Raw genomic sequence first — 21,142 nt, forward strand, 5'->3', positions numbered from 1 at the left:
AAGCTGGACGGAGTAGTCACGCCAATTTGGATTCCATCTCGCCGCCTACATAATTCAAGGTAACGAGCGGCAGCCATTTTTGTTGTCTTCTGTCTGCGTACAAAGGTACCGCGTGATAGTCAAATTATTTCCCCGACGCGACGTAGCAACTCTGTCCTACGAAGAAATTTTGTCTGTATAAGATGCTTATTTCAAAGAATCAGTCAATGTAGTTGCGAAAAGGTATACCTTATTTTGTACAAAACGTACGGCAGGTCAGATTATTCGGGAGTGGGTTGCAACCTTGCAAGGCCTTACTAGGGATTGTGCTTTTGAGTGTCAATGTGGACTCCCTTATTCAGATACTATGGTACGTGATGATATTGCACAGAACGTTTCTAATGTTCGTATAAGGGAACAGATTTTGAAACTAGTAAATCCCTCCCTTCAACAAGTGATGGACATATTGGATCGGCAGCACACACTTGACTTTGCTCAGGAATCATTTGAAACTTCGCCAGCAGTGTGTCAGGTTCACCGGCCCGCCGGGAGAGCTTCACGTAGCAGTAAACAGCCCTCGCGCCCGGCCGCGCCGTTGCCGCTAGGCTCTCAGCCAGGTGTGTCGCGCCGGCAAGAAAATGCAGTGATCAAATCATGCCCGCGGTGTGCTACTAAAGATTCGCGTGAAAATTGCCCGTCACGCCAAGCTATTTGCTTTTATTGTAATGAAAAAGGACATGTTCAGACTGTTTGCCAGAAAAAGCTCAGATCGGAAGCTCAAAACCGTTCCAGGCCCTTTGCTTCACGCCGGAATCGGAATCGAACCAAGGATACTCAGCTCGCGAAACTTCACCCATGGAAATTCATGTAGTTCCTTCCACTCCACGCAGTGCCACTATCTCTAACAGTGACTGTGTTCGTCCCAAAAATAAGTGTGCGTCGATATCGCCGGAACTCCCGTCAAGTCGCAAGTGATTATGTACCAGTGTCAGTTCACGTTGCACGAGACAGTCGCTCTTGTCGTCAGCAGGACAATAAACTTTTTGTGAACTTGGACATTAACGGCAAAGTGATGCCATTCCAGCTCGATACAGGAGCTGCAGTTTCACTGATCAATCAAGCCACTTACAAACTGCTGGGCACAACTCCGTTGCGTGCTGAAATGCTAACTAGTTATTCAGGTCAAGAGATCCCTGTGTTAGGACAGTGCAGCCTTCTTGCAACATACAAAGGACAAACAAAACTTGGGTCATTTTATGTCCTTCGTTCTTCTGCAGTGAACTTGTTTAGTTTCGATTTATTTCAGTTGTTTAACTTCTCTATAGTAAATCAGTGAACCAGACGGCACCTTCAGACAGTGTTTCTCGTCTATGTGAAGAATTTGCAGACATTTTTGCACCGGGCCTCGGTTGCGCTAAGAAATTTTTCAGAGCGCGCAATGTTCCCCACGCATTGCGTGATGATGTCGCCAATACATTACACGATTTGGAATCACAAGATGTAATTGAATGTGTGCAGGCTTCTCTGTGGGCATCACCCTTAGTAATTTTGCCGAAACCTTCCGGAAAGTTTAGACTTTGTGTGGACTTCAAGGCAACAGTGAATCCACAACTAGTGATTGCAACTTTTCCTTTACCCCGCCCGGAAGATCTTTTTGACAAACTGTGCCCGGGTAAATATTTTTCGAAGTTGGACCTCGCAGATGCGTACTTGCAAATACCGGTGGACAAAGAAACCCACCGCGTTTTGGTGGTTAACACGGATCTTGGTTTGTATGGATTCAAACGACTGCCATTTGGGTGTGCATCCGCATTGTTTCAGCAATATCTACAAACTGTTTGTGCGTCGGTCCCTACTGCAGCAAATTATCTGGACGATATTGTGATCTCCGGAAAGACGGAAGAAGAACATTTGGCCAATCTCAGAACATTATTTCAGGTCTTGCGACAAAATGGTCTTCGCTTGCGGAAGGACAAATGTGTGTTTTTTGCTCGTGACTTGCCATACTTCGGACATGTACTCAATGCCCAAGGCATATATCCCAGTCCAATGCACCTCCGTGCCACACAAGACTTGCCGTAGCCGCAGAATTTGAAGCAGCTACAGAGTGTGCTGGGAAAAATAAATTACTACCACCGCTATGTGCCGCATGCCTCTTCCATTTCAGCTCCGCTTCATCGCTTACGCCGTAAGGGTGTTCCGTTCGTCTGGACGACGGAATGCGAACGCGCCTTTCGCCAGTTGAAATCGGTGTTGCTTTCCAATACTTTCCTTACGCCATTCGATCCCCAGAAGCCCCTCATGTTGATGGTGGATGCATCGGAATTCGGGGTCGGTGCTGTGCTTGCGCACAAAGATGGATCGCACGATCGCCCTATTGCCTTTGCGTCCAAATTGCTCTCTTCTGCTCAAAGAAATTATTCACAGATCGAGAAAGAAGCATTGGCTCTCGTATTTGCTGTTACAAAGTTTCATGATTTCTTGTATGGTCGTCACTTTACGATATTCAGACCACAAACCTTTGACATCGCTTTTTCATCCGACCAAGCCTGTACCTCCACGTACAGCGCAGAAATTCATTCGCTGGTCTATTTTCCTCTCGCAGTACCGCTACGATATCTTGTATCGGTCCACTGCTGAGCACGGAAACGCCGATTCGTTGTCCCGCTTGCCTGTTGCTGAGGATAGGGCATTCGATTCCGGTAACCGATGACGTCATCGAATCGTTTCCGATTGATTTTCGTCGCGTAGCTACAGCCACAGCTGCCGACCCTGTCCTTGCTCCCGTGGTGCGTTTTGTTGCTACGCAATGGCCCTTGTCAAAGTCACGGATCGGGGACCCGTTGGTTTGCCGATTTTTTGCTCACAAGAGACTTTTTGTTCGATGTGGTGTTTTGCTGTTGCGTTCTGATAATGATCAGTCGAGGGTCGTGGTCCCACGTTCGTTACAGTCCTCTCTTACAGCTTCTCCACCAAGGACGTTGGGGTATAGTGAGAACGAAACATCTTGCTCGTCAGCACTTTACTTGATTCTGAATGGATCCGCGATTACGAATATGTTCTCTTCTTGCATGGTGCATGCCGAACAACAATCAGTACCACCGTGGAAATTATTTGCATGGCAAAAAGCCACTTCCCCTTGGCAACGCTTACACATCGATTTTGCTGGTCCATTCTGGAATGCTCGATGGTTGGTTGTGGTAGATTCGTTCAGTAATTATCCTTTTGTTGTCCGGATGTCTTCCACGACGTCATCTGCCACCATCCAAGCGTTATCCGCTATCTTTTGCATTGGAGGTCTTCCACAGACTATTTTTCCGACAATGGCTCACAATTCATGTCCGCCGAATTTCAGGCATTCTGCAAGGCCAATGGTATTAAACATCTGACGTACGCGCCGTTTTCGCCACAGTCAAACGGTGCCGCTGAACGATTGGTCAGGATTTTCAAGTCACAGAGATTGAAGTTTGAAGAGTCGCGTTCTCGAGAGGACGCGTTATTGCTCTTTTTGTCCCCGAATCGCTCTCAGCTCCGAGATGGACGCTCGCCGGCTGAGTTGCTCCACGGTCGTCATCATCGAACCTTGATGTCTTTGCTACATCCGCCGCATCAGGTTCCTGTGCAGCGGCAGACACCTGCTTTTGCTCCAGGCGACGTTGTCTACTATCGCCACTATCGAGGTTCACGGCGTTGGCTCGAAGGGCGCATTCTTCGCTGCCTCGGCAGCGCTATGTATCTGGATTTGGGGGCCTCTGGTGAGGTGCGTCGGCATCTCAATCAGCTGCGCCTCTGTCGTCACACGGGATCTGCCGCTCGCGGTCTGCTTTCAGCGACGGTGAAGTCCGGTCGGCGCCCCGGGGACCCATCTATTGGCTCGCCTCAGCCCCAGGTGTTACCGACGCTGGCTTCCATTTTGTCCCATGGTGACGCACCGCCATCATCACCGCCACCACCGCCTGTTCTCCCGCCGGCGACGCCCGCAGTGGACGCGTCGCTGCAACCGCCGGGCGCCTCCCTGGGTCACACGCCGCCTATCGCTTCCCGTGACCAGTTGTCCTTCGACATGGAACTCTTGCCCGCTCCGGATCATATGTCGTCTTCGCCCGTCGGGTGCCCCGGCCCGATGGAGCTCGACCCTTAGGCCCCTCCTGTCTCTCTGTGGGCGCAAACATCGCATGTTGGCGTGCACCCTGGAGCAGGTTTTCAGGCGTTTCCTAGCTCTCCGCTGTCCGAATGACAGGGTGCGGGTGGCACAGCCTCGCCTGTTGTTAGGCTCCCCACCTCGTCGCATAAGTCAACATGGGGTCCTCCACACGGCGGGCAGAAGCCTTATGCCACAACCGTACTCCGAATTGCGGGGGAGGAATGTGGTATCACCGCCAGACACCACACTTGCTAGGTGGTAGCCTTTAAATCGGCCGCGGTCCGGTAGTATATGTCGGACCCGCGTGTCGCCACTATCAGTGATTGCAGACCGAGCGCCGCCACACGGCAGGTCTAGAGAGACTTCCTGTCACTCGCCCCAGTTGTACAACCGACTTTGCTAGCGATGGTTCACTGACTGAATACGCTCTCATTTGCCGAGACGATAGTTAGCATTGCCTTCAGCTACGTTATTTGCTACGACCTAGCAAGGCGCCATATTCAGTGACTATTGATATTGCGAATCATGTACCATTCAAGAGCAACGTTCGTCATTAATGGATTAAAGTTAAGTATTCCACCAGCTACATCCGTTTTTCTAAATTCCAATTACCTTGTCCTGTTCCAGAACTCACGCCAGCCTGCGTGAGCTAAAACGCGTGCCCTTCGGCCCTTCTCTAGTAACACGGTGTTAGCTCTCCTGCCAACCACAACAGTTGTTGTCTTCAGTCCTGAGACTGGTTTGATGCAGCTCTCCATGCTTCTCTATCCTGTGCAATCTTCATCTCCCAGTACTTACTGCAACCTACATCCTTCTGAATCTGCTTAGTGTATTCATCTCTTGGTCTCCCTCTACGGTTTTTACCCTCCACGCTGCCCTCCAATGCTAAATTTGTGATCCCTTGATGCCTCAGAACATGTCCTACCTCCACCTGCGGGTTCGGGGGTAAGAATAGGCCCGCGGTATTCCTGCCTGTCGTAAGAGGCGACTAAAAGGAGTCTCCAAAGTTTCGGCCTTTTTGATGGTCCCCACTTGGGTTTGATTTGCCATTTTCAAAATTTCCGTTGTTAGTGCGTGCCATTTGGGGAAGGACGCCTTACGTGGTGTTTTTCTATTGGTCCATCGTGCACTTCCATCTTGCATGCTATCTATTGTCGTGTGGAGGGATTTACGCCCCATGTCTTCTGGGTTGCCTCCTCGTCTTGTGCGCAATCCACTTCTTAGCGCCCACGGCAACTGTGGACCCTTTCAACACCTAAAATCCAGCACGGTAGCCAGTCCGTTGTGGTGGGGTCGTCATGTACCCTCTTGGTGGTAGCCCCCTGACCACGCAGGGATCGCACTACAGATGCCAGAGCTGTTTCCTCCCCATGCATGCCAAGGAGTATGTGCCCATCTTGTCTGGGACACGGGGACTCCGGGCAATGGGATATCGGCCAGATACCCGTTGCTTTGGCTGGGTGGCGCCCTTGGGGAGAGCCCTCGTTTGGAGTAGGTGGCATCTGGGCGGATGTGGCGCAATGAAGCGCAATAAATCTCACCAAGCTGGTGGTTGCACTGCCACCAGCGTCTCTAAGCGAGGCAGAATTGAATTCGATGCTGCACACTATGATCCTCAGTCGTTCCCCTCGTTGGCTGCGCCATGGGAGGGACGCAGATCTAGTGCCAAGCAGGAGCCTTATGTACCACAATACCTTGTCTGCAGCAGGACTGATGGTGACTCCTTTCTTTCGACAAAGCCTATGTTTTTTGTGGAACACCTGGAGGATAAGTTTGGGGAAGTGGCGGGGTTGTCTAAAATGAGGAATGGGTCCATCCTCCTCAAGACGTCCTCCCCAGCCCAGTCACGGGCGTTGCTCTTGTGTGATAAGCTGGGAGACGTCCCTGTTACCGTCACTCCCCACGGTAGCTTTAATATGGTCCAGGGGATTATTTACCATCTCGACCTCTTGTTACAGTCTGATGATGAGCTGAGAGCTGACTTGGAACGACGTGGTGTGCATTTTGTCCGTCGTGTGCACAGAGGACCCAAGACCAATAGGGTGGCCACCGGTGCCTTTATCTTGGCCTTCGAGGGTGCTGTATTGCCTGAGAAGGTCAAGGTAATGGTTTACCGTTGTGACGTCAAGCCATACGTCCCGCCCCCGATGCGGTGCTTCCAGTGCTGGAAGTTTGGGCATATGTCCTCCCGTTGCCCATCCAGCGCCACATGTCGAGATTGCGGACGCCCCTCTCATCCCGATTCTCCATGTGCGCCTCCGCCTGTCTGTGTCAACTGTGGGGAACACCACTCTCCATGCTCGCCGGACTGCCCCGTTCTTCATAAGGAGCGGAAGATTATGGAATTTAAGACTCTGGACCGGCTTACGTATCGCGAGGCAAAACTGAAATTTGAAAGGTTGCATCCTGTCCCTCTTCAAACTTCTTATGCTGCAGCTACGTTATCGTCGCCCTCGCGGGCGGCAGTTGTCGCCTCCTCTGTGCCCTCGGGGCCGTACATCTCTGTCTGCCCCCCTCGTGTCTGGGGCAAGCCTTCCTCTGTTGCCCCCTTAGCGGTTGGGGGCAAACCCCCTTCTGTCACTCCCCCCGCACATGCTTCAGGAGTGACATCTGCTCCAAAACCAGGGGGCTCGATCCCTCCCCCTCCCCCTTCTCTGCCGGCGTCGTCTCCGCTGGCGTCGTCTCTGCCGGCTCCTCTCTCGCGGAAGGGGTCCCTCGGGGCCCTCCCTTCTTCCGTTTCTTCTGCTACCCCGCCGGATGTCAGCCAGTGGCTGAAGGTTCATCCACGTGCTGGCCGTAGGGCTTCTGCGTCGTCGTCAGCCTCCGACGCTCCTTCAGAGAAACTCTCCCAGCCCTCTAAGCCAAAGGACAGGCGCGAGAAGAAGGAACGGAACGTGTCCAAGAAGAAGGACGCTCCGGCAGTTTCAGTACCGCCTGCTGTCAATAGTTCTGGCTCTGGGGATGCGGTGGAGATCCTCGCCTCTGCCGCGGATCTCGCCCTCACGGAACCCTCGGGGACCTCTCCTATGGACACAGCTGACTCTCGCTCAGTGGCGGCCGTTGACTCTGCGGCGCCGTCTGCCTCTTAGTCGCCTTCACGCCCTCCCAGTCCCTTCCTGCTTCCATTCTCAAGTGGAATTGCGGCGGTTATTTCCGCCACCTGCCTGAGCTCCGGATGCTTCTGAGTGTTTCCCCTGTTCTCTGCATTGCTCTTCAGGAAACTTGGTTTCCAGCAATGCGGACCCCTGTCCTTCGCGGTTATCGGGGATATTATCAGAACCGCGCTGACTGTCAACGAGCTTCAGGTGGAGTTTGCCTCTTTGTTCACCACTCTGTCTGTAGCTCGCCAGTACCCCTTCTGACGCCTTTACAGGCAGTCGCTGTCAGGATTGAGCTCTCGCCGGCTATTACAGTTTGCTCTGTTTACGTTCCTCCGTGCGGGGAACTCCCACGACATGTCTTGGCTGCACTGCTGGCTCAACTCCCGCCGCCATTGCTGCTTCTGGGCGATTTCAATGCCCACAACCCTCTATGGGGTGGGACTGTCTCCGATGACCGTGGTCGCGCTGTGGAGCATGTGTTGGCTCAGCTCGACCTTAGCCTCTTGTACACCGGTACTCCCACGCATTTCAGTGTGGCCCATGGCTCGTTCTCGGCCATCGATCTCTCCCTTTGCAGCCCCGGACTTGTCCCATCCCTTCACTGGAGAGTGCATCCTGATCTGTGTGGTAGTGACCATTTTCCCATCTATTTGTCACTGCCCCAGTGTCATTCTTCTGGGCGCCTGCCCCGCTGGGCTCTCAACAGGGCTGACTGGCCGGCTTTTACTTCCGCTGCCACCATTGCTTCTCCCCCACAGGGTGACATTGACGAGGTGGTCCGTGTCTTGACCTCGTCAATTATTTCTGCTGCCGAGACTGCCATCCCTCGCTCTTCTGGACTCCCTCGGAGGAAGTCTGTCCCCTGGTGGTCGCCGGAGATTGCTGAGGCTATTCGCGACCGTAGGCGGGCTCTCCAGCATCATAAGCGGCACCCGTCTCTGGAGACCCTCATCGCCTTTAAGAAGCTCCGTGCCTTGGCTCGTCGTCTTATTGCACGGCGTAAGCAGGAATGCTGGGAGAGGTACATTTCATCCTTGGGCTCCCGTGTCTCCCCGTCGCCGGCGGATTTATGGATACCAGACCCCTATGGGTGTCCCTGGAATCTCCCTGGACGGCGCTGTCTGCACGGACGCTGCCACCATTGCTGACCACCTTGCCACGCACTTTGCTACGAGCTCTGCGACTGCAACTTACCCTCCTGCCTTTCGCTCTCTAAAGGAGCGCGCCGAGCGGACGCCGTTATCGTTCCACAAACGTCGTTCTGAAAAATACAATGCTCCTTTCAGCGAGAGGGAATTCCTCGCTGCCCTCGCCGATTGCGCTGATACAGCGCCAGGACCGGACTGCATCCACGCGCAGATGCTGAAGCATCTCTCCGGGAACTGCCAGAGACACATCCTCACCATCTTTAACCGCATTTGGAGCGAGGGCGTGTTCCCGTCGCAATGGCGAGAGGGTGTTATCGTTCCCATCTTGAAGCCCGGTGCAGACCCTCTGGCGGTGGACGGCTATCGTCCCATTACACTAACCAACGTTTTGTGCAAATAGCTCGAACGTATGGTGGGGCGGCGTTTGTGTTGGGTCCTTGAGTCGCGCGGTCTCCTCGCTTCATCCCAGGGTGGCTTTCGTCAGGGCCGGTCTGCTGCGGACAATTTGGTGCGGCTGGAATCTGCTATCCGTACGGCCTTTTCCCGCTGTCAGCATCTCGTTGCTGTATTTTTTGATCTGTGGAAGGCATATGACACAACATGGAGGCATCACATCCTTGCTACGTTGCGCGAGTGGGGTCTTCGTGGTCAGCTTCCAACTTTTCTTCAAAACTTTTTATTGCGCCGCTCTTTCCGGGTGCACGTCGGTGCCGCCTCTAGTTCATCTTATATACAGGAAAATGGGGACCCGCAGGGCTCGGCGTTGAGCGTTTCCTTATTTCTTGTGGCCATTAATGGTCTGGCTGCAGCCGTGGGGTCGTCGGTGTCTCCTTCTTTGTATTCCGACGACTTCTGCATCTCATTCAGCTCAACGACTACAGGAGTCGCCGAACGCAGGCTGCACGCAGCCATTCGCAAGGCGGCATCATGGGCTCTGACTCATGGATTTCAGTTCTCTGCGGCCAAGACTCGAGTTATGCACTTCTGCAGGCGTCAGACGGTCCACCCTCATCCGGAACTTTACCTCGACGGTCACCTACTTGAAGTGGTGGACACTAGTCGCTTCTTAGGACTCGTCTTTGATGCCCGGCTCACATGGGTTCCTCATATTACTCAGCTGAAGCAAAAGTGCTGGCGGCACCTCAACGCCCTCTGCTGCCTGAGCCATGCGTCTTGGGGTGCAGATCGCAGCACGCTGTTGCGATTGTACAGAGCCCTTGTGCAGTCCAGGCTTGATTATGGGAGCCTGGCCTATGGGTCTGCATCGCCCTCAGTGTTGACGTTGTTGGACCCCATACACCACTGTGGGGTTCGGCTTGCAACTGGCGCTTTCCGTACGAGCCCCGTGGATAGTCTGCTGGTGGAGGCCGGGGTTCCCCCGCTGCGGATTCGCCGCCACCGACTGCTCGCCGACTATGCTGTCCACGTGCATTGCTCACCGGGCCATCCCAATCATCGCCTGCTTTTCCCTGCCAGGGTTCTCCCTCTGCCCGACCGGCGACCTAGGTCTGGGCTTTCCATTGCTGTCTGCGTCCAGTCCCTGCTGTCTGAACTGGGGTCGTTCCCTCTTCTGCCGCCCTTCCGGGCCTGTGCACCCACGCCTCCCTGGTGTATGACCTGTCCGTCCATCCGCCTGGACTTGGCACGGGAACCCAAGGACTCGGTTCCGCATGTGGCCCTCCGTCACCGTTTTCTTGCGCTCGTCGCCTCATTTTCAGGCTGTGAGCCTGTCTACACTAATGGTTTCCTGGTGCATGGTCGTCCTGCCTACGCTTTTGCTCACGCTGCCCATGTTGAACAGCGCTCCTTGCCGGCTGGCTGCAGTATTTTTACTGCAGAGCTGGTGGCCATATTGCGCGCTCTTGAGCATATGCGTTCCTGCTCAGGTACGTCCATCGTCATCTGCAGTGACTCCCTGAGCAGCCTCCAGGCTATCGACTGCTGCTATACCTCTTCTCCTCTGGTATCCTTTATTCAGGAGTATGTTTTTGCCATTACCCGCTCTGGTCGTTCTGTGGTCTTTGTTTGGACGCCAGGTCACGTTGGCATCCCGGGGAATGAACATGTCGACAGGCTGGCCAAAGGGGCGGTCTACGCCCCCACTTTGGCGATCGGCCTCCCGGCTCGTGATTTGCAGCTGGCGTTGCGCCGTAAGGTGCTTCAGATGTGGCGTGACGAGTGGCGTAGCCTGACTTCTCCGAATAAACTGCGGGCTGTTAAGGAGACGACCGATGTGTGGCAGTCCTCCCTGCGGGCTTCTCGCAGGGACTCTGTCATCTTGTGTCGGCTCCGCATCGGCCATACCTACCTGACGCACGGACATCTTTTGCGTCAGGAGGATCCCCCCCTGTGTCGGTGTGGGTCCCGGTTGACGGTCGCCCATATTTTGTTGGAGTGTCCCCGCCTGCGCACCCTCCGGCAGACTTTTAATCTCCCGGGCACGTTGCCTTTGGTTTTATGCGACGATGCCTCCATGGCTGACGACGTTTTAAATTTTATTCGTGGTAGTCCTTTTTATGGTTCCATTTAGGGGGGACCTGTCCCTTTCCCTTTCTGTGTATCTTGTCCTCGAGTGTCTCATTGATTGCAGATTTTAATGTGTGTATTCGGATGGTTGACTCTTTCCCAATTTTTGTTCCCATGGTCAGTCAACCAGTCTCCGACCCTCTTCTTTTCTTCCGTTTCTTTCTGTCCAGTGTTCGTCTGTACTCTTCTTGTCTCTAGTGTTCGCTGCCACATTGGCGTTCTTTCAGTGACTGGGGGGGGGGGGGGGCGTCTCCTCCCCCCTTGGGGTTTTACCTGTTCCGTAAATTTTGTTGAATGGGGGACTGATGACCTTAGCTGTTTAGTCCCCCTTAAACATCCCAACAACAACAACATGTCCTACCAACCGGTCCCTTCTTCTTATCAAGTTGTGCCACAAATTTCTCTTCTCCCCAATTCTATTCAATACCTGCTCATTAGTTATGTGATCTACCCATGTAATCTTCAGCGATCTTCTATAGCACCACATTTCGAAAGCTTCTATTCTCTTCTTGTCCAAACTATTTATCGTCCATGTTTCACTTCCATACATGGCTACACTCCATACAAATAATTTTAGAAACAACGTCCTGACACTTAAATCTATACTCGATGTTAACAAATTTCTCTTCTTCAGAAACGCTTTCCTTGCCATTGCCAGTCTATATTTTATATCCTCTCTGCTTTGACCATCATCAGTTATTTTGCTCCCCAAATAGCAAAACTCCTTTACTACTCTAAGTGTCTCATTTCCTAATCTAATTCCCTCAGCATCACCCGACTTAAATATACTACAATCGATTATCCTCGTTTTGCTTTTGTTGATGTTCATCTTATACCCTCCTTTCAAGACACTTTCCATTCTGTTCAACTGCTCTTCCAAGTCCTTTGCTTTCTCTGACAGAATTACAGTGTCATCGGCGAACCTCAACGTTTTTATTTTTTATCCATGGATTTTAATACCTACTCCGAATTTTCCTTTTGTTTCCTTTACTGCTTGCTCAATATACAGATTGAATAACATCGGGGAGAGGCTACAACCCTGTGTCACTCCCTTCCCAACCATTGCTTGCCTTTCATGCCCCTCGACTCTTATAACTGCCATCTGGTTTCTGTACAAATTGTAAATAGCCTTTCGCTCCCTGTATTTTACCCTTCCACCTTTAGAATTTGGAAGAGAGTATTCCAGTCAACATTGTCAGAAACTTTCTCTAAGTCTACAAATGCTAGAAATACAGGCTTGCCTTTCATTAATCTATTTTCTAAGGTATGTCGTAGGGTCAGTATTGCCTCACGTGCTCCAACATTTATGCGGAATCCAAACTGATCTTCGCCGAAGTCGGCTTCTACCAGTTTTTCCATTCGTCTGTAAAGAATTCGCGTTAGTATTTTGCAGCTGTGACTTATTAAACTGATAGTTCGGTAATTTTCACATATGCCAACACCTGGTTTCTTTTGGATTGGAATTATTATATTCTTCTTGAAGTCTGAGGGTATTTCGCCTGTCTTACATCTTGTTCACCAGATGGTAGAGTTTTGTCAGGACTGGCTCTCCCAAGGCGGTCAGTAGCTCCAATGGAATGTTGTCTACTCCCGGGGCCTTGTTTCGACTCATGTATCCTCTGATACACACACAAATTCATCAACAGCTGACGTTACTAATGCTACGCCGCCATTATTAACCTCCTTTAAAACTTTCACTGTCACAATATCATCTGAAACATCACCTTCATCGCTATAATTGTTACCGCCGATTAGTATCTCTTTAGAATTTTCTGTACCACGTAACTCCACAAAACTCAACTCCACCTCAGACTCCTTTTGGCACAAAGAATCTTTCATTGTATTAACATTCACACACTCTTTCGTCTCACATTCACAAAACAAATCATTTAGCCCTAAATCGTCGTCATCGCCTTTATCGTGATCTTTCATTACCTTAGGATTATGACTTTTATGTATGATCTGATTTGAAAATTACCTATTTGATTCTCATATCTCATTAATTTCGTTTCAAAATTATAACGCCTTTCTGCCGATTTATTGACACCTATCACATATCCGTTTGCTCACGTCCTATTCATCGCCGGCTTATTTTGCCATTTCCGGACTTGAGATGCGGCGACATTTAGTTTCCCGATCTCTCATCATGCTGGTTCATTCCGCCCGGTGCCGGTCCCTCAAATCTACGTTCCCGGTGTCGGCCCATGTCACGAAAGTATCCGTTCCCACTACCCCTTCGAAATTTGTGAAGCGAGTTTCCCATATCAAAACTGCTGTTTGTGTTCCGTTGATAGCTTCCAGAACGTATTTCATAGTAATTACTCGGACTATAGTTGAGATTGCCACTCTGAAAACTATTTGTCTGCTTACTTGCCGGTTTAAATTTCAAAGCCCGTTCTAATTTTTCTACAAAGTCCAAACATTCGTCTATTGAGTTGCTAGGAATGTGCACTAGATCCCACTAGATTTTCCGGTAACCGTCTTTGCAGCGTCATAATTTCAGTAAACACTCCCAATGGACGTTTCACATGCATTAATCTCAAGTGCACGCTTACAAAATTCTCGCATCGACTCGTTCCTGTATTTAAATGTTGGCCCGTTCAGAAACTCATTTTGGAGTCGCGTTTGCTTCGCTTCACTTCATAACTTGTTCAGGAAACTGCTTTCAAATATTTGGTAGGTAGTGAACGTATCACTGTATCTGCCGCGATTGCGACTCACCTTCCAAATGTCTTTTCACGAATTTTATCTTCGCCTCGTTGGACATTCCCCTTATCCATCCTTGCGCGCTGCTAGAAAATTTTCTGGGTGATACTTCCCGTCGTCTCCAAAATATTTGACCGTTCCCGAGTTCATCCACGGAACACTGATCACTGTAGAGATTTTATGTGCAGCTAAAGAATTCAACTTGCTTTTCTATTTCATTGATTTGCCTTTTAGCTTCACGATATTCAATTTTAATGCCAGATTCTACTTGTTCCTTTATTTTATCTACTTCTTTCTCTCCTTTACCTATTCGAACGAATAGGTTGCTAATAGCCTCTGCTGTCTCAGCCATTAGAGCATCTTGCCTATTCATATATTTCTTACGTTGCCTCCCAGATCTGCCTGCAACTTCCCCACGTTATACTGAAATTTTTCTCCGTTTGATCTACCTTAGAGTAAAGTATCCCAACTTCATCAGAAATTTTGTCCATTTCATCCCGAATGGTTAATTTCCCGTCTATCACTTTCTCGATTCCACTAGCAGTATTACTTACTGCATCTTTCACAACCGAGGCTATTTCTGACTGAATCGAATCAATTGTTAAATTTACGTCACCCATATCGATTTTAACAGAATCCATTTTTAAGTTTACGTCACTTGTATCGGTCTTAACAGAATCAATTTTGGATCCCAATCCTATTGTCATTTGCATTAATTGCGACATAATGTCTCCCCCAAATTCATCTCCCTTGCCTGACTTCGGACTATTTGCCCTACTAAATACGCCGCCGATCCGCTCTCCCGCTCCGACATCGGACCCACACAAACTGGCGACTGAACTACAGAATCATACATATCTTGCTACCAGCGCAGGTACTTAGCTTTGTCGTGCTGGATCCTTCTGACATGGTATTGCTGGCGATGTTGCAGCTGAAGCCGACGCTGAAGATCTCGCAGCCCCTGCTGTGGAACTGCAACCGCCGCTGCGTGATGAATCGCCGTTGAAGATGCCGCTGCTGGCAGGAACCACGTGCTCTCGATGTCGCCTCTTCTCCTTCATTACTTTATCACTTCTAAACACTCCTAAAATTCGGTACACACAACTTTTGCAAAATTCGTAGCTCAGAGCCTCCACGCAAACTGCCTAAACTGCCACAGACTTGCGACCTAGATCACAGAATGTCGATAACTGTGAGAATTTCAACTGAAATTTCACAGCTATTAAAGAAATCTAATATTCAGTCCTGAACAGATCTGACATTTACATTTTGCCAGAGGCTCTGCCTACGAAGTGCAGACAATACTTTTGGAAACACTTTCTGAAACTTTTCAGATTTCATATTCCGCAACTAACACTTTCCAAAATCCAATCCTATTCCAACACTTTGCATGTTTCTTATCCCTCAACTAACACTTTCCAAGTTCCTATCCCACGTCAGCCCCCAAATGCGAGCTGACATTTCAAAGATGTTCGGGGTTATATGCGGCTGCTTTTCATCGAAATGTCTTGGCTCAAACTCGTCTAGGGGTTGAACCGCACGTGTCGCATTACACGCCCTAAATTTGACACTTGTGACCCTTTGGTTAAATTGTCTGGCTGATGGCAAGTTTGCGACATTGTATGAAACATACAACGTTAATATAAACGTTTCACTTCGTAGCTACCTAATGATCGACCGTCCAATTTGGCGTCTCCACCAGCACTGTCCCTTTGCCTGTCTCGGCCTCGTTCCCTGCGCGTCGAACATCGTCGCTCAAGTGACTGGGGCAGTTCCCTTTCCTGAAGCCGTCCATCCGATTGGCTACAGCTTATTCTACATTATTTACATTTTAATGTATTTAACTAATCAAAGCTTGACGACTTTCAGGTTCTGAATAAAGTAACAATAATATGCATTAAATAATAAACGTTAAATCCTTTTACACGAAACCAATGCAAGTTCCTTCTTAACTTTGAATGTCATGGCCAGTAGCCTTGCACCAATGTTCTTTCTGATAAATAAATAAAGAAGGAAAGTAACTCTTATGCACTAAACTTTACAAAAAGTATTCTATTACCAAGTGATTCAATAAGGTGTCACGCTGTCATCGTTCAATGTGTTTTGTGTGGACGAAATGCTAATCTGATGCTGAACTGAAAATACTGATAATTTAAATTTACTATATCTTTTAAACAAATAAAGTTACAGAGTTGATATTTACAACATTTGTCATTTTAACGATGTGGTTCTATGTGAAATGTCGATCGCTAAGACTGATGAAAACGTTCAGATTTTAGCACTCACGTCTTTCTTACAAAACTTTTTAATTTCACGTTAACAGTAAATCCTAAACTATTATAGATATGATCAATACGGAAGTTTTATTGGGACCACCATGAAAATTTGTCTAAGATGGTAGATAAAAATTACTGTAACTTCATTACCTGAATTATTACAGGATTAAATAGTTTTCATAAATGTTTTCTTTATGCCCAGTCTTAGGTCCACCATATTTAACACTGCTACGTCTCCATCGCTACAAACCGCTTCTACGGGGTTTCGTTATGATGTAGGTTCTCGTCTGTCTCAGACGCACACTACAGCGCTTAGGCCTCTTTCAGCACAATAGACGCCTGTGAATTTCCCCATCTCGTGGCCATGTTGCCCTCTTTCTGGCACACAGTCCTGGACCACACGGTTCGTTTCTCAATTTCTGAAGGCTGACTCTTTCGGCCACAAACGAGAGCGAAAGGCTCGTTACCTCTTAACACAAATGTCAACTTTTAATGTTATGTATCCTGAATGTGATTACTCTTATTGAAATAATAAAAAGCAGTTTCTCATAGTGGCCTTTAACGTGAATGAAGACAAATTGCACTGAAGATCTCCAACACTCTACATATAACCTATCAGCGTAAATCGGTCTTTATCTAACTAAAAGAAACCTATTCTTTGAAATTCAAAGTCTCAAAGCATTCGTTGGTGCAGAAAGTGTCTTGATGTTCTCTGCAACTCGCAATTACTTTATTTATCTGGAAAGTCTACATAAAACAGGAAAATACTGTGTTAACGTAATACAGTTTATCGGAATATTAATTGTGCTGAAAGCAGTTTATTTTAAATGACTTGTGCTGGCATTTGCTACTGGAATGAACAGAGGACGAATATGTACAAGTGGAAAAGCGGATGAAAGTTAGTAAAACTGAAGAAAGGATTCGGTTGGAATATAAGTTATGAGAAGTCTTAATATTATTTCAGTTATTACGCTTAAAATCCTTGAAAAACGTATACAAATAACGTCTAATGGAGCACGCGGCGAACAAAACCAAACATTCACAAAAAGCAGGAAAAGAAGCTCATTAGCGTTACGCCCTAATATCTCTATTCAGGGACTCCAGATGGGCCATAAAATACGATCTATATCATCAGATGACTCAGTGAAAAAGGGATCAGTTTCCACATAATCTTGGTGTACCACTACTGGCAGTATTGCTCTACCCAGGATTTACACACGTCACCATTGGTTCTTCGCCGGCCGCGGTGGTCTCGCGGTTCTAGGCGCGCAGTCCGGAACCGTGCGACTTCTTCGGTCGCAGGTTCGAATCCTACCTCGGGCATGGATGTGTGTGATGTCCTTAGGTTAGTTAGGTTTAAGTAGTTCTAAGTTCTAGGGGACTGATAACCACAGCAGTTGAGTCCCATAGTGCTCAGAGCCATTTGAACCATTGGTTCTTCCAGTACGCACTCATTACTGGTGTAGCTATGCCTCACATATACCACCAACTGCAAGCAGAAAGTGAACCACAGTTTCTCATTAAAAACCAAATACCGGTCTCTTGGATTCATAGCGTGGTGGATTATTTTTTTTTCAGATTTACAACCCACTCCAACTGGCTATCTACCCTTTGGTCTGGACCCAACTGTCTTCTGGCTATCAGGTTTCGCTTTCAGGGCCACTAGTCCCAAAGCCACTGAAAATATAGTAGAATTTTGCTCAAGCCTCATTTGCTTCCCTCATTTAAACTCAGCGTGACAAGAATTTATTCTGTCCCAACTGTAAAATTACCTATTTTCACTTGAGTCACTACCAGTAAATGTGCCATGCATGTGCGACTTCCTTGGCGGCCTACTATCTATTATATCTGCCGTGTGTTTGTCTCCGGTCCATTGCTAGGAGACCGCCATACGAAGTCGCATAACAAGTGGCGGGCGGGAATATAGAGAAGTGACTTGCTGGCAGCAGTGATCATTTAGGGGTCTGGATTTGCGAGGTCGTGTGAGCACTCTGTTGGGACAAATATAGCTGGAAGGCAGGGGTCTGGCACGTGGAGTGTTACTGACACCATCACGCCAGTCAGTACCTGACCATCGGAGGAAGCAAGCCTGCTCTGTGAGCCTTTGCGTGCCCGTATTGTGGATTGCATTGTCAGGCATTTTTCTAATAGGCAGTAATTTTTTTTCTTAACCTATGTGTGAGGCTCTGTATCCTGGTTCCTTTTGGTCCTACATGATATTTGTGTTGTTCTGCTGTCCGCAGTTGTGAGCGAAATGCGCTCGTTTGTAAGTACTCTTTTGTTTTTTGCTAGTGGGCTATACCTGGCCGATTTTCTGGAAACTTCTTCGTGATTTGTGGCGAACGTTCTAGATTTTGATTAGTTGTTTAGTCGTCACGTTACTGAGCAGTGTAGCTGGCTCGCTTGCGTGTCGTTTATTCAACACTCGCCAACCTTTTAAGCGCTTGCCTTGCCCTGCTGTTTTATACGTCCTTTGTATATGATTTAGTGCAACTGCTTCCCTCTAAATCCCTTTTGCATAAGCCTAAGCGACGCCGTGTAGAGGTAGCATTTAGTATAAGTTTAACCTGATGGTTCAGTCTGCCGTTGTACTGTAAAGCTCTGTGTTTATGCTTAAAATTCTTCAAAGTAGTTCCTAATTTCTATAAATCGTGGAGCACCTTCCCCTATTGTAAGGTTACTGCACGGCCGCCGGTCGTTACTTTTGTTACTTAGTGTCTGTCGTAAAAGCTGTTGACGTTCCGCGTCGCGTAATTCTGTCCACATAAGTTTGCTCGGTGTTATCGGTAAACTGATCTTATGGACGAGGCATCGAATACTTTAATAAAAATTGTGTCTAAAATAGTACTGAAATGGCTTCGCCATGATAGATATTTATCGCAACGACTTAAACCGTTTGTGAAGTTGCTCAGAATAATTATCTGATTGGTCTTAACCTGTGCTCTTTGTTAATCCCTTGTGCTGCCATTGCTTAAAATTTTCTACTACTTGTCCTCGGCGTGGAAGACATCATTGGGCCATAAGCCGTTCGCACAGTTGCTAAGTATGACCAGTTTATGTTTTTCATTTCACTGTTAACGATCAACCCTAACGAGCAATTAACAATTTGGAAGCAACTCCTTAGTACTTGAATTGTTTGATAATTTCATTTTTACCTCTAAAGTGGGGCGACCTTTCCGGTTTTTTAATTATCAGCTTACTCTCATTAATTTCAAGGGTTGCATTTAACCGTGTAGTTTCTTACTGTATAAGTTTTAAATTTTTTTCTTACTAAATTTCTGTTCTATTACGCTTTATTTTCCGAGTCCAACACTTTCCCACTACCCAAACAGCTCCATGCCGCTTGAGTAAACAACAGCTTTCGAGCAATGCCATTGTGCCTGCAGAATCTAACGCCCTTAACAGCGTATTTGTAGTTGGAATACCACCAACGCCGAAAAGCGAACTGATATCACAGAAAATGTCAGACCAACACAGTAAATAGACATTACAGAAAATATGCTTATTACTGGCTACTACAGGTGCCCAGTGTACAAATATTCAAAGAAAATGGATTTTAGGGTTTTATTGTTCGTTTTAAAATGACTACGTGTGCACTGTTATTATTAAATCTTAATTAGAATGTAAATCAATGTTTGATCTGTTTGAAAAGCAAAATGGGTACTGTCTCAGACAATACTGAACTGGTTAACAAAAGATATAGACTGTACTTACACAACACTGGTAATGATTTGAAATTATACAGGCTTCTTACTTTTTGATGCTTCCTTCACCTGTAACACTGATAGAACTTCCTACTGGGAACCACCAGTAGTGTATTGTAACTGAAATTTAGCATTTATGATGTCATCCGTTTCTCAAAAAAAGTAACAAACCTGTTGCTCAGACCAATTACGATATTTATACTATTTGCAAGTTCCATGAGATCTGACTGTCTATCCAAGGGATTCAAACTCTTCAGTTGATTATTCCACACCTCTGCTGCCCGCTGCTTCTCAGGAATCTGTTATTTAAATGGCACTTTGTCTCTACTGCTAATCTCTGTAACTGATCTTTGGCACCCACCCATTCACCTGCTGTGACGTGACGAATCGCTGACTTATTGTTACTCAGGCCAGTGAATGTTAATGATACGCAACTAAATCTATACTCATGCACTCGTTGGAGTACACAGTACACTAATTACACAACGAAAAGTTATAAGGTGACTTAATTAGTTTACAGTAGCTAGTAAGTTGAGACTGGCTTGACGGCAAGTCTATTTGCAGCAATTACACAGACAAATTTATACTCTCAGTATCACTAGTGGTGTCTGAGAAGCGCAGTCTCACTCCATTTTCTCCCTCCAGGCCTATGTCAGCATCGCATGTCGTCCATACCGCTTCTCATCTTTCCCCAGCTGGTTCTGCTAATGCATCCCCTGCCTCTGGCGTTATGGAACCACTCCACTAACTCCTTGCGCTTATCCAGCCACTTTTTTCATTTTGTAACTGGAGGCGAACGAAAATATGGAGACACAAGAAACACCACACATTACCAAGCCTAATACAATTTAGGAAAACTCTTGGCATTCCGGCCGCTGTGGCCGTGCGGTTCTAGGCGCTTCAGTCTGGAACCGCGCGACTGCTACGGTCGCAGGTTCGAATCCTGCCTCGGGCTTGGATGTGTGTAATGTCCTTAGGTTAGTTAGGTTTAAGTAGTTCTGTGTTCTAGGATACTGATGACCTCCGATGTTAAGCCCCACATTGCTCAGAGTCATTTGAACCTTGGCATTGAAATTAGCATGCAGTTGCCTCAGAATGAATACATGTTCTGTATGGTAGGGAATCTTACACCATACATCCTGCAAAATAATGGCAACTTCAGTCATGAGTGATTTTGGAATTCAAGATTGGCCTGCTTATAGAGCTCCCTTCGTGTTGTATTTATACAAATAAAGTTCGCGAGTGCGGTATCCACTCCTGCATTAACTTTTGTAGCTGGCGTCCTCTTATTTTTCGTCACAATCCTCTTCAATACCGTCTGTCCCGATCACTGAACACACTCTTTCGTTCGTGCTGTGGCTGAACAGATCATGTTTAGCGCAACGTTCAGGCTTGGCTAGCATCTGCGTTTATGTGCAAGCATGAATTTTTCGCAGCATTTCCATATTTTTATCTAACCCTTGTAATTTTAATTGATCTTGGACGTAGTAATACGTTGCGACTGAATGTTTCTAAATCTGATAGAAATTCTTCACCAGTCAATTTAAGCCACATTGCA

The sequence above is a fragment of the Schistocerca gregaria genome, chromosome 1 (genome assembly GCF_023897955.1).
Source record: "Schistocerca gregaria isolate iqSchGreg1 chromosome 1, iqSchGreg1.2, whole genome shotgun sequence".
Classification (NCBI taxonomy): domain Eukaryota; kingdom Metazoa; phylum Arthropoda; class Insecta; order Orthoptera; family Acrididae; genus Schistocerca; species Schistocerca gregaria.